Below are 20,181 nucleotides of genomic sequence, written 5' to 3'. Positions count from 1 at the left end.
AACAATGCTCCGGTTTATTCCTCACAAATTACCCAGTCAGAGAGGGTAACACTAGAGGCATGATTAAGGATCCGGAGGAAGGAATAATGCCGATAAATTACCCTCCCCTTCCTGTGATCTAAGAATGTGCAAAGCATACTAAATCTGCCTGTGTCAACTGCTGTCTGTTATTTGCATGCATTAAAGCTGGGCGCCAGACAGGCCGGGGAGTCAGTCAGTCAGGAGCAGTTTGGTTGGGCTCCCATTTTTGTGTCAGAGAAGCTTGCCACCAAATTGTTTCTGTGGATTTAGTGTATCTACAGCAAATAGTGTCAACGTGACAGATGCACCTGTAGTTTTTAAGTGCACAGCTAGGTTACTGTGTGTGTGTGTGTGTGTGTGTGTGTGTGTGTGTGTGTGTGTGTGTGTGTGTGTGTGTGTGTGTGTGTGTGTGTGTGTATATGTGATTGTGATTGTGATTGTGTGATGTGTTTAAAGTGTGTGTGTACTGTCCCACTGTTTGGTATAAAATAAGAAGACAACAGCTCAGTGATTCTGAGCTCCCTGTCAAAAACATGGGGCATGAGAATGAAAGAGGAAAGAAAACACCCAGCCAGCCCCGAGATATATCTATATTTTCCAGCTCACCTCAATGCTTCCCTGAAGCAGGTATGAAACTTCAAAATGGCTCCCACCCCTCACATCGTAGTTGGTTCTCCCTGTCCTCTTCCTTCTTTCACAATCTTCACTTTTCTCTCTCTCCCTCTTTCTATCTCTCTCACACCCCGATTGTGCACTCTGTCTACCTGAGGTGTCTGCAGTCATTCTTAGGCCCATTTTTCGCTAAAACATGACATCTATCTCCATATCCTGGGACACTGGAATATACAGTGGGGTCTGAAATTATTTACACCCTTGATAAAGATGATCAAAATGACTGTATAAAATAAATAATTTGAATACTGAGCTATATCGTGTGCAAAAAAAGAAAATAAATAATATTATTTTATACTAATAAAATGATCAGAGAAAGATATATTTTTTAAACAAGTAATACTTTTTTCTCTCCCAAAACACGTCTCATAATAATGGCTGGAATGGGGCAAATCGAATGGAATCAAACTACAGCATGTGTTTAATGTATTTGATACTTTTCCACTAATTCCGCTCCAGCCATTACCATGAGCCTGGCCTCCCCAATTAGTCCTTTCAATACCTCACCTTGCCAGGATAACGTCACAGAGCCTTTTTCTAAAATGTTTTATGACTTGGAGATCTTAGACCATTCCTCCAAACAGAATCCTTTCAGATCCTTGATATCCTTCATCTGTGCTATTATGGACTACCCGCTTCAGATCAAACCACAGGTTTTGAACGGGTTTCATGTCTGGAGACTGAGATGGCCATTGCAAAATGTAGATTTTTTTGGGCCAATTAACCATTTCTTTATGGATATTCATGTGTGCTTGGGGTTATTGTCTTGCTGGAATTTCCAGGTGCGGCCAAGTTTCAGTTTCCTGGCAAAGGCAACCCACGGGGCACGGACGTCAATTCAACATCTATTCCACATCGGTTCAACGTAATTTAATTGAAATTATGTGGAAACAACCTTTATGGAAGCAAAATAGCCCCATAACATCAAATATGTTTTACAGTAGGTATGGGGTTCTTTACCTGCTAATGCATTCTGATTTCAACGGCAAACCCAAGTTTCAAGTTTTATTAGTCGTGTGTAAGGGATAGTAATGGTATACACCATCCAAAGAAATGATTACTTGCAGGTTCCTTTTCGACAATGCAACAACAATATGAATTAATATAAGATAAGAATACGAACATAAAGTAAATTGCTAAGTGGAATATAATAGCTTACGTTTAATACCGGAAGGCAAAATGTATAGTCCAATAGTTACATGTGTTTTTGGGGAAGAGGGGAAAGAGGACAGGTGTTTCAATTGTGCAGCATTTTGCAATCATATTAAGACCCTGCTAGGAGCAGTTGTGTGTGTGTGTGTGTGTGTGTGTGTGTGTGTGTGTGTGTGTGTGTGTGTGTGTGTGTGTGTGTGTGTGTGTGTGTGTGCTTGAATTAGTCAGAGCATTTGGTCAGTCCAGTTCAAGTGTTCCGCAGTCTGTTGGCTTGAAGATAGAAACTGTCTCTGAGCCTGTTGGTATCAGACCTCATGCTCCGATACCGCCTGCCCGGAAGTAAGGGAGCGAACAGCTTGTGGCTGGGGTGTGTGGGGTGTGTGGGGTCCTTGGATGCTTTGGGCCATTCTCAGGCACCGTTTCGAGTAGATGTCGTGGATGGGTGGTAACCACCCACTGGAGGACCTTGTGGTCATGGAATAAGTAATTCCAGTTCCAGGCTGTGATGCAACCAATCAGGATGCTCTTGATGGTGCAGCAGTAGTATTTGGAGAGGGCCCGGGAAGGCATGACGAATTTCTTCAGCTGCCTTAGGTAGTAGAGACACTGTTGCGCCCTCTTGACAAGAGTGGGTGTGTTGTTGGGCCATGTCAAATTCTCAGTGATGTAAATGCCGAGGAAATTAAAACTGCTGACTCTCTCCACTCCCACCACTGGTGGCATGATGAATCTGTTTGGCAATGTTCTTTGCCAAATGTTATCACATGTATGGTGTCTACTTGTAAAATGACTGGAGATCTTTCAAATAGTATTACATGTTTATGGTGTCCATTTGCACAGTGACTTAGGATCTTTCATTTTACACCAGATACTAGAACCTTGAACCTTGCATTAGAACCTTGGACACTCCAGGCATGAGCCACAACACGTCTATTGTTTCACCTGTTACTGTAACGGTTTTCTGTATGAGAAGGAGAGTCGGACCAAAATGCGGCGTGTCTATTGCAATCCATGTTTAATGAAGAAACACACTAAACACAAACACTACAAAAACAATAAACGTAACGAAAACCTAAACAGCCTATCTGGTGAAAACACATAGACAGGAACAATCACCCACAAACACACAGTGAAACCCAGGCTACCTAAATATGGTTCCCAATCAGAGACAATGACGAACACCTGCCTCTGATTGAGAACCATATCAGGCCGAACATAGAACTAGACAAACTAGACATGTAACATAGAATGCCCACTCAGATCACACCCTGACCAACCACAACATAGAAATATACAAAGTAAACTATGGTCAGGGTGTGACAGTACCCCCCCCCCCCCCAAGGTGCGGACTCCGGCCGCAAAACCTGAACCTATAGGGGAGGGTCTGGGTGGGCATCTGTCCGCGGAGGCGGCTCTGGCGCTGGACGTGGACCCCACTCCATAATAGTCTTTGTCCACCTCCTTAGCGTCCCTAGATAGGTGACCCTCCTAAGAGACAGCTCGGGACAGAGGGGAAGCTCGGAACAGAAGGACAGCTCGGGACAGAGGTAGCTCGGGACTGATGGGTAGCTCAGCACTGAGAGGAAGCTCAGCACTGAGAGGAAGCTCAGGCAGGTGGTTGGATCCGGCAGATCCTGGCTGGCTGGCGGTTCTGGAAGATCCTGGCTGAGTGGCGGATCCGGAAGATCCTGGCTGACTGGCGGATCCGGAAGAGTCTGGTCGACTGGCGGATCCGGAAGAGTCTGGTCGACTGGCGGATCCGGAAGAGTCTGGTCGACTGGCGGATCCGGAAGAGTCTGATCGACTGGCGGATCTGGAAGAGTCTGGTCGACTGGCGGATCTGGAAGAGTCTGGTCGACTGGCGGATCTGGAAGAGTCTGGTCGACTGGCAGATCTGGAAGAGTCTGGTCGACTGGCAGATCTGGAAGAGTCTGGTCGACTGGCAGATCTGGAAGAGTCTGGTCGACTGGCAGATCTGGAAGAGTCTGGTCGACTGGCAGATCTGGAAGAGTCTGGTCGACTGGCAGATCTGGGAGAGTCTGGTCGACTGGCAGATCTGGGAGAGTCTGGTCGACTGGCAGATCTGGAAGAGTCTGGTCGACTGGCAGATCTGGAAGAGTCTGGTCGACTGGCAGATCTGGAAGAGTCTGGTCGACTGGCAGATCTGGAAGAGTCTGGTCGACTGGCAGATCTGGAAGAGTCTGGTCGACTGGCAGATCTGGAAGAGTCTGGTCGACTGGCAGATCTGGGAGAGTCTGGTCGACTGGCAGCTCTGGCTGCTCCATGCTGACTGGCTGCTCCATGATGACTGGCAGCTCTGGCTGCTCCATGCTGACTGGCTGCTCCATGCTGACTGGCAGCTCTGGCTGCTCCATGCTGACTGGCTGCTCCATGCTGACTGGCAGCTCTGGCTGCTCCATGCTGACTGGCTGCTCTGGCTGCTCCATGCTGACTGGCTGCTCCATGCTGACTGGCGGCCCTGGCTGCTCCATGCTGACTGGCGGCCCTGGCTGCTCCATGCTGACTGGCGGCCCTGGCTGCTCCATGCTGACTGGCGGCCCTGGCTGCTCCATGCTAACTGGCAGCTCTGGCGGCTCCTTGCAGACTGGCAGCTCTGGCGGCTCCTTGCAGACTGGCAGCTTTGGCGGCATCCTGCAGACAGGCAGCTCTGGCGGCTCCTTGCAGACTGGCAGCTCCTTACAGACTGGCAGCTCTATGCAGACTGGCAGCTCCTTGCAGACTGGCAGCTCCTTGCAGACTGGCAGCTCCTTGCTAACTGGCAGCTCTATGCTAACTGGCAGCTCTATGCTAACTGGCAGCTCTATGCTAACTGGCAGCTCTATGCTAACTGGCAGCTCTATGCTAACTGGCAGTTCTGAACAGGCGGGAGACTCCGGCAGCGCTGTAGAGAAGGAAGGCTCTAACAGCGCTAAACAGGCGGGAGACTCCGACAGCGCTGGAGAGGAGGAGGGCTCCGACAGCGCTGGACAGGCGAGGCGCACTATAGGCCTGATGCGTGGTGCTGGCACTGGTGGTACTGGGCCGAGGACACGCACAGGAAGCCTGGTGCGGGGAGCTGCTACCGGAGGGCTGGGGTGTGGAGGTGGTACTGGAAAAACCGGACCGTGCAGGCGCACTGGAGCTCTTGAGCACCGAGCCTGCCCAACCTTACCTGGTTGAATGCTCACGGTCGCCCTGCCAGTGCGGCGAGGTGGAATAGCCCGCACTGGGCTATGCAGGCGAACCGGAGACACCGAGCGCAAGGCTGGTGCCATGTAAGCCGGCCCAAGGAGACGCACTGGGGACCAGCTGCGTAGAGCCGGCTTCATGGCATTAGGCTCGACGCTCAATCTAGCCCGGCCGACACGCAGAGCTGGAATATACCGCACCGGGCTATGCACCCGCACTGGAGACACCGTGCGCACCACTGCATAACACGGTGCCTGTCCGGTCTCTCTAGCCCCCCGGTAAGCACAGGGAGTCTGCCCAGGTCTCCTACCTGGCGTAGCCATACTCCCTGTTAGCCCCCCCCCAAGAAATTTTTGGGGCTGCCTCTCAGGCTTCCATCCGCTACGTCGAGCTGCCTCCTCATATCTGCGCCTCTCAGCTTTCGCAGCCTCCAGTTCTTCCTTGGGGCGGCGATATTCTCCAGGCTGAGCCCAGGGTCCTTTACCGTCCAGTTCTTCCTCCCATGTCCATTTCTCCAGGTGGTGCAGCCTCTCCCACTGCAGCTGCTGCTGCTCCTGCTGCACCTTGGTGCGGCTACACTCCCCTGGTTTAGCCCAGGGTCCTCTCCCGTCGAGGATTTCCTCCCATGTCCAGAAATCCTTATTGCGCATCTCCTCGCGCTGCTCCTGCCTGTTGACACGCTGCTTGGTCCGTTGGTGGTGGGTGATTCTGTAACGGTTTTCTGTATGAGAAGGAGAGTCGGACCAAAATGCGGCGTGTCTATTGCAATCCATGTTTAATGAAGAAACACACTAAACACAAACACTACAAAAACAATAACCGTAACGAAAACCTAAACAGCCTATCTGGTGAAAACACATAGACAGGAACAATCACCCACAAACACACAGTGAAACCCAGGCTACCTAAATATGGTTCCCAATCAGAGACAATGACGAACACCTGCCTCTGATTGAGAACCATATCAGGCCGAACATAGAACTAGACAAACTAGACATGTAACATAGAATGCCCACTCAGATCACACCATGACCAACCACAACATAGAAATATACAAAGTAAACTATGGTCAGGGTGTGACAGTTACACGTTCTATGACCAGCCATGAATAGTCTGGAAAATCCATGAACTCCTCTCCCCTCCACCCCCATTATCCCAGGTGGTTTCATCACCAGTGGCTAACATTGAGCCAGAAACGGCCATTTTTATTTGGTAATTGGTTATCTTGACATTTTGAAGCGGGCCCATACATTGTTAGTTCCTGTTGTGAGTGGGGTGATAATTAGCCTGCTCTATGTGCTGAGCTCATCCCTTTCTAAAAAAGATCTGATTTTGTTTAACAAAATACACGGCTGGTATTCTTTTGCGGGATTAATTAAAACAATGTTTTTGCCCCTCCTGAACTCACCCCATAGAAAACTTCTGTGGATCTTCTATCTGGATGCTGTTTATCATAATAAAACCTGGAGAGATGATAGGTAGTTGTGGAGCACTCCTGGGGGATTGAATTAGATTTTATTTGTGCTTTATTGTAATGTAATGCCTGCCTACTCATCTAAAATGTCCACACCCCTAAGGGATCTATGATATAGGCTAAACCACAATAAAATACAATATCTCGAATTTGAATTAGCAAAGAATTAGCATTAGCACTCAGCATTAGCTGAGTGAAGCTACAATATACTTGGTAAATTATTTCAGATAAGCTCTCCATGATGCTCATCTCAGTAATTCATTAGGCATCCTCATGAAATGGAAAATATAGATTTTCAATGAATTAGTACACAGCCCCCAAAAAAGTATACAGCACTGACTGAGCATGTCAAAGTAAAAATAGTATTTACCCGCTCCTAACAAACACATTTCATGGATTCATTTAAAAACAAGATAAAACAAGACCAATGTGAGTGAGGCAGGCAGGCTGCTCCAGAGTGGCTATTGTTATCACAGCTAATTATAAGATAAGACTTTCTACTAGCACTGGGGAAACTGGGTATTACCAGGAGATAATGACACGTCTGATTTTGATGCAGTATTCATATTCCGTGTCATTACCATTTGTAAAGAGGCATGCTTCATGAATAGATGGAAAAAGCTGAGTGGCAGATGAACAACCACATAGGAGGGGCCTCGTTGAATATTCAACACTTATATACAGGGAGGAAGTTTTCATAACTTTGTAAGTATGTACAACTGTGATGGAGCTTATACATCACAGTTATACCTCACATCTCCACCCCTTTACCAGCGACTAACTATTATACACCCCTCATCCACTATTTTGTGTAATCCCCACCTGGATGATACTGAAAAAAAAATCATAATTGTGTTTCACAAGTGTTTGAATTATAGGTATTTCGAGAAATGTTGGATATTCCCAATATCAACTGTAAACATTGTGAAATAATTATGTTTATTTCTAGCATTGTGAAAACATTTTCCTGTTGATTCACATCAGTGGCGGTCGGTGCCATTTACAACTGAGGAGGAAGACTTGATTTATGAGCATGGCCTTATAGGTTGCTACAAGCCTAGCTTATGAATGAAAGTTTATAAAGTAGGTAGACATGTCGAGAGTCAAATTGGAGGAATCAAGGTGACAGATAGAGACACATTCAATAACGCCTTGCACACTCTTGGCTGCATCTAGCTGATCTAGGGTGTAATCATTAGATGGCAACCAAAACTAGAGTTTCTGTTGGACAAATTCTGTTAGATCCATCCCCGTTTCGTTCCTTTTGCTTCCCGTTAAGATTTTTTTCAACAGAATTGGCAGAATGAATACACCCCTGATTACCAACACACACAGGTCACTTTCATAGCAGCCACATACAAACACCATGGTTTCACTTTTCTCGTTGTATAATTCTTTCTCACATCTACGTGCTCTCCTCCTCTCATCTTTTCCCTTTACTTGTGGACTTTAGTGCACAACACAACAGCTGGCTGTGACCAGGCGAAAAAACCTCTCTAAGCCAAACCTTCATACCATAACCGCTAACCGCTACACACAGTATACATTGTTGTCACCACATTAGTTAATGTCAAATTCAACATAGCTACTACAACTAATGTGTTAGTAAACCCACTACAATCATGCAGTACAGTGTACAGTAAGCAGTTTAGCAGTTACACTGGCAGGCCTCTGTGGCAATAAATTCATGCAACTGAAAGCTTACCTTGACTTGGAAGAGTTCCAGTGTTGGATAGCCATAGCCAGCTAGCTAACACAAATAGCATTCCCCTCTGTTTGAGCCAGGTGTTTGAGTAGGCTGCATTAACTGCATTAGCTCGCTAAGTGAGAAAAAAACATAGTTCTCTCTCTCCGCTGCTTCTCCATAATATCAGATTTTTTTTTCTTCTCAAAACTGTTCAACTATTGTCTTTCTCTTTCTTTGAGTCAACTACTCACCACATTTCATGCACCACCTTTTATGCACTTCAGTGCTGTCTAAATGATGCTTTCAGTTCTAGATTAATTCTCTGATCATTTGATTGGGTGGACAACATGTCAGTGCATGCTGCAAGAGCTCTGAAAGGTTGGAGGATGTCCTCTGGAAGTCAACATAGTTACTGTGTAAGTCTATGGAAGGGGTGAGAACCATGAGCCATTGTGTTATTGACTGTATGTTTATTTATCCCATGTGTTGTTGTTTTTCCCGCATTGCTTTGCTTTATCTTGGCCAGGTCGCAGTTGTAAATGAGAACTTGTTCTCAACTGGCCTACCTGGTTAAATAAAGGTGAAAAAAATAAATAAAAAATGAGCCTCCTAGGTTTTAACTTCTTCGATATAGGGGGTGTTCTTTTAATTTTTGGATGAAAAACGTTCCCGTTTTAAACAAGATATTTTGTCACGAAAATATGCTCGACTATGCATATAATTGACAGCTTTGGAAAGAAAACACTCTGACGTTTCCAAAACTGCAAAGATATTGTCTGTGAGTGCCACAGAACTGATGTTACAGAAAAAACCCAGATAAAAATACAATCAGGAAGTGCTGCATTTTTTTTAAACCGCCTCATGGCAATGACTCCTTATATGGCTGTGGAGGAGCTAGGAGTCAGCTTACCTTTTCCACGATTTCCACAAGGTGTCTGCAGCATTGTGACGTATTTGTAGGCATATCATTGCAAGATTGACCATAAGAGACTACATTTACCAGTTGGTCGCTTGGTGTCCTCCGTCGCAATTATTGCGTAATCTCCAGCTGCAGTATTTTTCGTTTGCCTCTGATGAGAAACCGACTGCCAGGAATGATTTTTCATTGAATAGAATTGTGAAAAACACATTGAGGATTGATTCTAAACAACGTTTGCCATGTTTCTGTCGATATTATGGAGCTAATTTGGAAAAAAGTTGTGGCGTTGTAAGTGACTGCATTTTCTTTTTTTTTTCTTAGCCAAACGTGATGAACAAAACGGAGCTATTTCTCTTACACAAATAATCTTTTTGGAAAAAATGAACATTTGCTATCTAACTGAGAGTCTCGTCATTGAAAACATCCAAAGTTCTTCAAAGGTAAATTATTTTATTTGAATGCTTTTCTTGTTTTTGTGAAAATGTTGCCTGCTGAATGCTAGGCTTAATGCTATGCTAGGTTATCAATACTCTTACACAAATGCTTGTGTAGCTTTGGTTAAAGCATATTTTGAAAATCTGAGATGACAGTGTTGTTAACAAAAGGCTAAGCTTGTGTTTCAATATATTTATTTCATTTCATTTGCGATTTTCATTAATAGGAAACGTTGCGTTATGGTAATGAGCTTGAGGCTATGATTACACTCCCGGATACGGGATTGCTCAATGCTAGAGGTTAAACTTCTTACGGCTAGGCCCCTTTTGTCTCCACTTCCTGTCTGAATGACGTGCCCAAAGGAACCTTCCTGTAGCTCAGGCCCTGAAGTCAGGATATGCATATAATTGGTATCATTGGAAGGAAACACTTTGAAGTTTGTAGAAATGTTAAAATAACGTAGGATAATATAACACAATAGATATGGTAGGAGAAAATCCAAAGAAAAACCAACTGGAATAGTTTTGTTTGAGAAACCATCCTCTTAGAAATTCAAGAGAAATTTGCTCCCTGGATGCAATTCCTATGGCTTCCACAGGATGTCATCAGTCTATGTTCAAGGGGTCAAGCTTGTAACTTCAAAAACAAGTAAGAAATGTCAGTTTAGCACAGTCTTGGAAATTCGTGTTTGTGCGTACCAGGAAGACATTGAACATTGAACATCTTTTCGTAAGAAATATTATAGTTGGATTACATTTTAGGGGTTCTGAGGAGTAAATAAAAACTTATTTAGACTTTTTGAAAAAAAGTTTAGGGATTCCTTTCTCTGCAAGTTGAAAAATCGATGGCGCCAACTAAACTGACTTTTTGGGACATAAAGATTGTTTTATCTAACAAAACGACACTACATGTTATATCTGGGACCCTTTGGATGACAAATCAGAGGAAGATTTTCAAAAAGTAAGTTAATATTTAATTAATTGTTATTTGTGAATGTATGAAACCTGTGCCGGTGGAAAAATATTTTGATGTGGGGCGCCGTCCTCAAACAATCGCATGGCATGCTTTCGCTGTAATAGCTACTGTAAATCGGACAATGGAGTTAGATTAACAAGAAATTAAGCTTTCAGCCGATATAAGACACATATGTACATACAGTAAGTGTTTAAAATCCATATTATTTATGAATTTTTATTTGAATTGCGCTCCCTCCAGTTTCACCCGAAGTTGTCCCGCTAGCGGAACCCCTAGCCCTATTAAATTGAGAGGGGGACGGAAACTAGCTGTCCTTCAGCTATACCATGGTGCTACCCCAGAGAGTGCTGCTGAGGCTACTGTAGACCTTCATTGGAAAACAGTGTGATTTAATCAGTTCTTCGGTGACATGAATATGTTCTATATAATTTTATTTAAAAATATAGTTTTTTTATTGTTTCACTATTTATATTTGTCCTCCTCTTCCTCTGAGGAAACTCCACTGATTCACATTGCATTGTCTCTGAATCCACACTGAAAGACAAATTGACTTTTCAGCTTTTGTGGAGGCATATATTTTATAGCCTTACACGGTTTCCTGGTGCAACCCTTTGTGTAGCAGTATCAATGTATCATAGCTACAATAGCGTTTCGTAAGAATTAATGCGATGACCAGAATCGATCCAGGGATTAGCTCTGGATGTTTCCATTTGTGAGCTGCTTCTCCAAATGACTGATTTTCATACTCTCCGACAAGCCTCCAGGGTGATTAGGAAGGTTAATAATTTGATTCCTGAAATGTTATTATTAATCCCCCTACTCACAATTACAGCACCACTGACGCTGCCGCTGCTGTTTATCCACATTGCATCGTGTTTACGTCTGATAGAGGTTTATTCCCCAAGTGGGTTACATTTTAGTCTCTGATAATTTTAGCCTCTGATAGTCTCTTCAGATCATATTTTCATGGATGAAAGTTTTATTTTTAGAAGAGATTATTGTGATTTAGTCATTGCTGATAGGAGCGTCATACATGAGCTCCTTTGTATGAATTCGTTTTTTTTAATTTAGAGAGAAAGATTAGATGTGCACTACACATTTTTTTATAGTTACATACAGCATAATTACTAGCGTAACTTACATATGATCCACATAATGTTGATGAGATGGCATTCATTATTAGATTGTCACAGATAATTCAAGAACGTTATATACTGAACAAAAATATAAACGCAAAATGCAACAATTTAAAAGATTTTACTGAGTTACAGAAGGAAATCAGTCAATTGAAATAAACAAATTAGGCCCTAATCTATGGATTTCACATGACTGGGCAGGAGCGCAGCAATGGGTGGGAATGGGAGGGCATAGCCCCCGTCCCCCCGCAGGTGAAGATGCCAGTGGTTCGTGGTTTGCGGTTGTGAGGCTGGTTGAAGGTACTGCGGAATTCTCTAAATTGACTGTGGTAGAGTAACTTATGATGTGACTTATGTTTGAGAAATTAACATTCAATTCTCTGGCAACAGCTCTGGTGGACATTCCTGCAGTCAGCATGTCAATTGCATGCTCCCTCAAAACTTGAGACATCTGTGGCATTGTGTTGTGTGACAAAACTGCACATTTTAGAGTACATTTTTATTGTCCCAAGCGCATGGTGCACCTGTGTAATGATCATGCAGTTTAATCAGTTTATTGATATGCCACACCTGTCAGGTAATGTATTATCTTTTTCAAATGAGAAATGCTCACTAACAGGGATGTAAAGAAATTTGTGCACAAACGTTTTGTGAGTATGGAACATTCCTTGGATCTTTTATTTCATCTCATGCAACATGGGACCAACACTTTACATGTTGTGTTTAGATTTTTGTTCAGTATACTGTACATGTATCCCAACCTCCACTGATCATAAAACATAAAATAATCTCTTATCTGCCTCCTCTCCCCTAATTCTCCATACATCCCTTCATCCTGGGCTGCCAGTCGAACCTTGGGGTCCAATCTGTTGTCCAGCTTATTTCCACAAAGGGTATTGATCAGCTAAACTGGGCTTGATAAGCACACTCGGATGGTAGTGGTCTTTACACTGTGTGATTGCACCTCCCCAATTCTCTGTCTGTTTCTGTACATGAAGACTGTACATAGCCTTATAGACTAGCACTCACTGATTGTGCACACCTAGTGTGGTATGACAGTGTCAATGTCAATTGCTACCCCTTGTTATTCAGGAAAAGTGTATTTAATGTTGATATGATCTGTGCAAACATTTTAAATATATAGGACATTTAATGAAGATCACATTCTTTGACATTAGAGAACCGAGAAAGAACAGAGGAACTCAATTTAACCTTGCGCAATACCCTAGATGCAGTTGCACCCCTAAAATCTAAAAACATTTCTCATAAGAAACTAGCTCCCTGGTATACAGAAAATACCCGAGCTCTGAAGCAAGCTTCCAGAAAATTGGAACGGAAATGGCGCCACACCAAACTGGAAGTCTTCCGACTAGCTTGGAAAGACAATACCGTGCAGTATCGAAGAGCCCTTATTGTTGCTCGATCATCCTATTTTTCCAACTTAATTGAGGAAAATAAGAACAATCCGAAATTCCTTTTTGATACTGTCGCAAAGCTAACTAAAAAGCAGCATTCCCCAAGAGAGGATGGCTTTCACTTCAGCTGTAATAAATTCATGAACTTTAGGAAAAGATCATGGTTATTAGAAAGCAAATTACGGACTCCTCTTTAAATCTGCGTATTCCTTCAAAGATCAGTTGTCCTGAGTCTGCACAACTCTGCCAGGACCTAGGATCAAGAGAGACACTCAAGTGTTTTAGTACTATATCTCTTGACACAATGATGAAAATAATCATGGCCTCTAAACCTTCAAGCTGCATACTGGACCCTATTCTAACTAAACTACTGAAAGAGCTGCTTCCTGTGCTTGACCCTCCTATGTTGAACATAATAAACGGCTCTCTATCCACCAGATGTGTACCAAACTCACTAAAAGTGGCAGTAATAAAGCCTCTCTTGAAAAAGACAAACCTTGACCCAGAAAATATAAAAAACTATCGGCCTATATCGAATCTTCCATTCCTTTCAATTTTTTTTGAAAAGGCTAGTGCGCAGCAACTCACTGCCTTCCTGAAGACAAACAATGTATATGAAATACTTCAGTCTGGTTTTAGACCCCATCATAGCACTGAGACTGCACTTGTGAAGGTGGTAAATTACCTTTTAATGGCATCAGACCGAGGCTCTGCATCTGTCCTTGTGCTCCTAGACATTAGTGCTGCTTTTGATACCATCGATCACCACATTCTTTTGGAGAGATTGGAAACCAAAATTGGTCTACATGGACAAGTTCTGGCCTGGTTTAGATCTTATCTGTCGGAAAGATATCAGTTTGTCTCTGTGAATGATTTGTCCTCTGACAAATCAACTGTAAATTTCTGTGTTCCTCAAGGTTCCGTTTTAGGACCACTATTGTTTTCACTATATATTTTACCTCTTGGGATGTCATTCGAAAACATAATGTTAACTTTCACCGCTATGCGAATGACACACAGCTGTACATTTCAATGAAACATGGTGAAGCCCCAAAATTGCCCTCGCTAGAAGCCTGTGTTTCAGACATAAGGAAGTGGATGGCTGTAAACGTTCTACTTTTAAACTTGGACAAAACAGAAATGCTTGTTCTAGGTCCCAAGAAACAAAGAGATCTTCTGTTGAATCTGACAATTAATCTTAATGGTTGTACAGTCGTCTCAAATAAAACTGTGAAGGACCTCGGCGTTACTCTGGACCCTGGACCCAAGACTGTTTTAAGGACAGCTTTTTTCCATCTACGTAACATTGCAAAAATCAGAAACTTACTGTCCAAAAATGATGCAGAAAAATGAATCCATGCTTTTGTTACTTCTAGGTTAGACTACTGAAATGCTCTACTTTCCGGCTACCCGGATAAAGCACTAAATAAACTTCAGTTAGTGCTAAATACGGCTGCTAGAATCCTGACTAGTTCCTCCCTACACTGGCTTCCTGTCAAGGCAAGGGCTGATTTCAAGGTTTTACTGCTAACCTACAAAGCATTACATGGGCTTGCTCCTACCTATCTCTCTGATTTGGTCCTGCCGTACATACCTACATGTACGCTACGGTCACAAGACGCAGGCCTCCTAATTGTCCCTAGAATTTCTAAGCAAACAGCTGGAGGCAGGGCTTTCTCCTATAGAGCTCAATTTTTATGGAATGGTCTGCCTACCCATGTGAGAGACGCAGACTCGGTCTCAACCTTTAAGTATTTAGTATTTAGTATTTAGTCTGGGCCAGTAGTGTGAAGGTGAACGGAAAGGCTCTGGAGCAACGAACCGCTCTTGCTGTCTCTGCCTGGCCGGTTCCCCTCTTTCCACTGGGATTCTCTCCCTCTAACCCTATTACAGGGGCTGAGTCACTGGCTTACTGGTGCTCTTTCATGCCTTCCCTAGGAGGGGTGTGTCACTTGAGTGGGTTGAGTCACTGATGTGATCTTCCTGTCTGGGTTGGTGCCCCCCCCTTGGGTTGTGCCGTGGTGGTGATCTTTGTGGGCTTTACTTGGCCTTGTCTCAGGATGGTAGGTTGGTGGTTGAAGATATCCCTCTAGTGATGTGGGGGCTGTGCTTTGGCAAAGTGAGTGGGGTTATATCCTTCCTATTTGGCCCTGTCCGGGGGTATCATCTGATGGGGCCACAGTGTCTCCTGACCCCTCCTGTCTCAGCCTTCAGTATTTATGCTGCAGTAGTTTGTGTCGGGGGGCTAGGGTCAGTTTGTTATATCTGGAGTACTTCTCCTGTCCTATCCGGTGTCCTGTGTGAATTTAAGTATGCTCTCTCTAATTCTCTCTTTCTTTCTCTATCTCGGAGGACCTGAGCCCTAGCACCATGCCTCAGGACTACCTGGCATGATGACTCCTTGCTGTCCCCAGTCCAACTGGCCGTGCTGCTTCTCCAGTTTCAACTGTTCTACCTGTGATTAAAATTATTTGACCATGCCTGTCATTTATGAACATTTGAACATCTTGGCCATGTTCTGTTTTAATCTCCACCCGGCACAGCCAGAATTGGACTGGTCACCCCTCATAGCCTGGTTCCTCTCTAGGTTTCTTCTAGGTTTTGGCCTTTCTAGGGAGTTTTTCATAGCCACCGTGCTTCTAAACCTGCATTGCTTGCTGTTTGGGGTTTTAGGCTGGGTTTCTGTACAGCACTTTGAGATATCAGCTGATGTATGAAGGGCTATATAAATACATTTGATTTGATTTGATTTGAAGGTGTCGACATGTCAAAGTGAAAAGCAAAGAAGGTACACTTTAGCCTATCTTCTCCTCCATTCTGCTATTTCCACAGGTAATACGTTAAGAAAAATGAGGCTCACTTGGAGAAGTATCTGATAAACAAAAGGAATAAGGCACAGAGAAAGAAGATGTGCAGTTTGATAAGGAAGTTTAATCAACTGGGACTTGGAACGTTTTCTCATTTGGGTGCAAGAAAGAGAGGAGGACGATCGGATAAGTCAGCTTGACATTGCAGCCCTAGGAGTCAGCCGCCTCCCGCCCCATTCACCGACAAGGCAATTAGGTCTAGCTGTTAAGGCTTTAATACTGTAAAGGCTGCCATTGTCCGCCGCCTAATGTTATTTCAGCCTTTCACTCACTTTTGGGACAGGTTTCATTAAATCCAACAGATTACGAAGCCTATTCACAGAGCTCTGACTTTAAAAGTCTATAGCACTTACTTTTACATTGCATGTATTTATTCCTCCCACATCACGATTCACCCGATGAGTCACATTTAAGAATACAAATGTATATATATTATGACTCGTGTGGATCTTTTGTTTCATTCAACTATTTAAAATTCTGCTCCTCAGTCGGCAGAACTTGGCTTTGCATGGGTCAAGGGACTCACAGAAGTTAAAACAACTCCAACTTTTCTACCGGCGGAACAAAACAGAGAAAGAAATGAGCCATTTTGATTTACAGATTCATACAAAAGATTCCTGTCCACATCCCCTATTTTTTTCTCCAGTATCACAACAACTCGTTGTACACAGCACTCTTTCATAAAGATCATTTATCAAACCAAAAAGGGCATGGGTCGTTTCTTAACAGAGTACAGTTTTCCACATTCCATCGGTTGTGTTCATTAGACACACACTATCCTTGACACATGCTGTGCGTACAGTATCAGCAGGCTTGGTTGGCTGACCACCTCCAAACCGTGGCTGCCAAACTAACAGATGCACCATAGCCTTTTTCCCTAACAGGACGAGACTTATTGTGTTGGCTGGGAGTCCTCCAGGACATGGGGTGGTGGTGGTTGAAATGTAGTGAGATGGAGACAGAGAGAGCAAAAGAGTCCCCAGAGTGAGCGTGCTCCGCGTCTCCCTCCGCTGGTCCCACTAATGTCTGAAGCTCAGGAGATTGACAGCCTGTAAAACAACACCAACAGGGAAAACACAAAATACAGTACACACACACAGCCCAAATATATAAGGACAGTACACACACCAAATACAGGAACATGTAAAATAACTTTCTGCTTTGATGTTGAAATAAAGTGATGATGATGTTGAAGGATGAAAATGATGATGATGGGGATGATGAGGATGATTGTGATGTTGATGGTGATGTTGATTTTGAAAATGATGATGATAATGAACAAACACCTCAAGAGTTACAGATGATTGTGGCTAAATTAGAGTCACTTAAGTAGCTTCCCAAACATAATATGTAAGAGACAAACACTGAAGTTATTCTAAGTCACTTCCTTATTGAAGAGGCAATTGCTTTTCTCTCGTGTCTTGCCCATCTACCCATAATTCATACAGTCTTCACTCTCATTGTCTGCCCTGTTATCGGATGCCATACTAGATGAGATGTGTGTGATCACCAGTTGGACCTATTGTAAGGGATTAGACAGCCAGGTCCCCTTATCTCCCACACAGATTCTCAGGTGTCTATAGTTCTGGAGGAAGAGGAAGAGAGGGAAATAGAGAGAGAGAAAGAGAGAGCGATAGAGAATGATGGGGGAGGGAATGAGAGAAAGACAGAGACAGAAAAGAAGACACCGAAAAAAAGCTTGACACATATCCAAATACATTCAACTCAAGCCTTTACACGATAATATGTACATCAACACACATACCAGCACAATGTAGCCACCCGTAGTCCTCAACCAAAGTGGCCATAAACCACACTACCATGTGTCTTCTACATCTTCCCATCTCCATCTTCCCCTAGCAGAGGAACACGTAATTGACTACAAAACAGGTAATGGGTTTCAATTTCTTGTGTGCATCTCTTTCATAGAGACCTTCAAGCTATGATAGAGTAGACTGGTAAAAAGAAAACCCGGCCCTGTGTCGTGGAAATTCTAATTAATAATGAGAGGAGACAAGATCAATCACCAATCAAGATATTACTTTATTCAGAACGTATTAATAACATTGATTAATTAGTGCAATGCTTAAGCTTGTTGACAACCCACCCATAGGTGATTCGTTGGGAAGCTCAATGAGCGGATTTGAGCCACAGCATTTTATAGCAAAGTCCATCCTCTTGGATGTTCATGATAAACAACATATGTATGGAATGGGTCACAAGATTAAGATTCGCATGAAAGATACTAATAATTCACAGCAAACAGCATCTTTGTAAAGATTTATCTTTGTGTAGAAACCAGGGTCTGGCCCCTAGCCATCTCTCCCTGGTACCTTCCAGCACGGCACACAGACACTAATCATGCTATGGAATGTTGTCTATATCACCAATTCATCGTACATCCACTGTCAGTGTTAAATCTCTCAGAGGCCCACTTTCAGTTCACACAGACACAATAGAGTTATAAGAACCCTCTATTTTGTTGCACAAAACAACCATTTGATGCAATAATAGCATAATAATTAATAGCATAAAAATGCAATAATAACATAATCTTGTTCTGTTCTTTTGAGAGTCCTCTCAACTTATTAAAATAAAATTACAAGATTTATGAACATTAATTCACATGTAGAAAATGCATACAATCGACATAAAACAAGAAGCATGAAAGCAATAATTCAGTGCATGGATTCCTGCATGTGACCGGCTGCTACAGCACTGGCTCAGCCTCCTCACAAGAAACTTAGCACTGTCTCCCATTTAAACCTCCAACACATATTCTAAGCATTCTACCAATTTGTCTGGGCAGGTCATGATACACACCTGCACGAACCCATGAAGAAAAACAATTTAATGCATAATGCAGTGCATGCAACAATGGAGTTTAAGAAAATAAGCTTTAGTTATCTAGAACACCCCAATGGATCAGAATGGTGGAAATAACTATTTCCATCCCAGAAACTAAAATGAGCTTATCCTGTTGAACAATTCCAGGTAATGACTCCTGCTTAAATTAAATGTATTCCATTGGTGCCTAATGAACATGACCCAAGACAAGCATCATGATTCCACTATTTATAAGCAACACCTATAGAGAGAGGACAGATCAGAACAACAGTTCAGTTTATTTTTGATTCAAGAAATCCAGACAAGCATTGACTACATGATATATTATTACTTTTACCAATTATTCTTAATACCAATGTCAAAACATGTCTTAGAGAATAACAAAACGTTCTATTGAAGTAATTTTTTCAAATGAGTTTTTAGTCCCCATCACACTGTCAAGTTCGACGCAAAGCCACAGAATCAGGAAGTTAGATCTATAACCCATCGGGAGAAATCCCAACAATCCAGCAGACCTAATATGGTGAGATTTGTACCAGAACAGAACAGAACAAACAACACAAACACAATAATGCACTCCTACATACAGTGGCTTGCGAAAGAATTCACCCCTCACCCCCCATTTTTTCTATTTTGTTGCCTTACAAAATGGATTTAAAATACATTTTTGGGGGGTTTGTATCATTTGATTTACACGACATGCCTACCACTTTGAAGATGAAAAATATGTTTTTAATGAGAAACAAACAGGAAATAAGACAAAAAAATGGACAAATTGAGTCTGCGTAACTATTCACTCCCCCAAAGTCAATACTTTGTAGAGCCACCTTTTGCAGCAATTACAGCTGCAAGTCTCTTGGGGTATGTCTCTATAAGCTTGGCACATCCAGCCACTGGGATTTTTGCCCATTCTTCAAGGCAAAACTGCTCCTTCAAGTTGGATGGGTTCCGCTGGTGTACAGCAATCCTTAAGTCATACCACCGATTCTCAATTGGATTGAGGTCTGGGCTTTGACTAGGCCATTCCAAGACATTTAAATGTTTCCCCTTAAACCACTCAAGTGTTGCTTTAGCAGTATTCTAAAGTCATTGTCATGCTGGAAGGTGAACCTCTGTCCTAGTCTCAAATCCCTCTCAAGAAATTCCCTGTATTTAGCGCCATCCATCATTCCTTCAATTCTGACCAGTTTCCCAGTCCCTGCCGATGAAAAACATCTCCACAGCATGATGCTGCTACCACCATGCTTCACTGTGAGGATGGTGTTCTCGGGATGATAAGAGGTGTTGGGTTTGTGCCAGACATAGTGTTTTCCTTGATCGCCAAAATGCTCAATTTTAGTCTCATCTGACCAGAGTACCTTCTTCCATATGTTTGGGGAGTCTCCCACATGC

This window comes from Oncorhynchus mykiss, chromosome 9 (genome assembly GCF_013265735.2).
Source record: "Oncorhynchus mykiss isolate Arlee chromosome 9, USDA_OmykA_1.1, whole genome shotgun sequence".
Classification (NCBI taxonomy): Eukaryota; Metazoa; Chordata; class Actinopteri; order Salmoniformes; family Salmonidae; genus Oncorhynchus; species Oncorhynchus mykiss.
Note: the sequence above shows the minus strand (reverse complement) of the source record.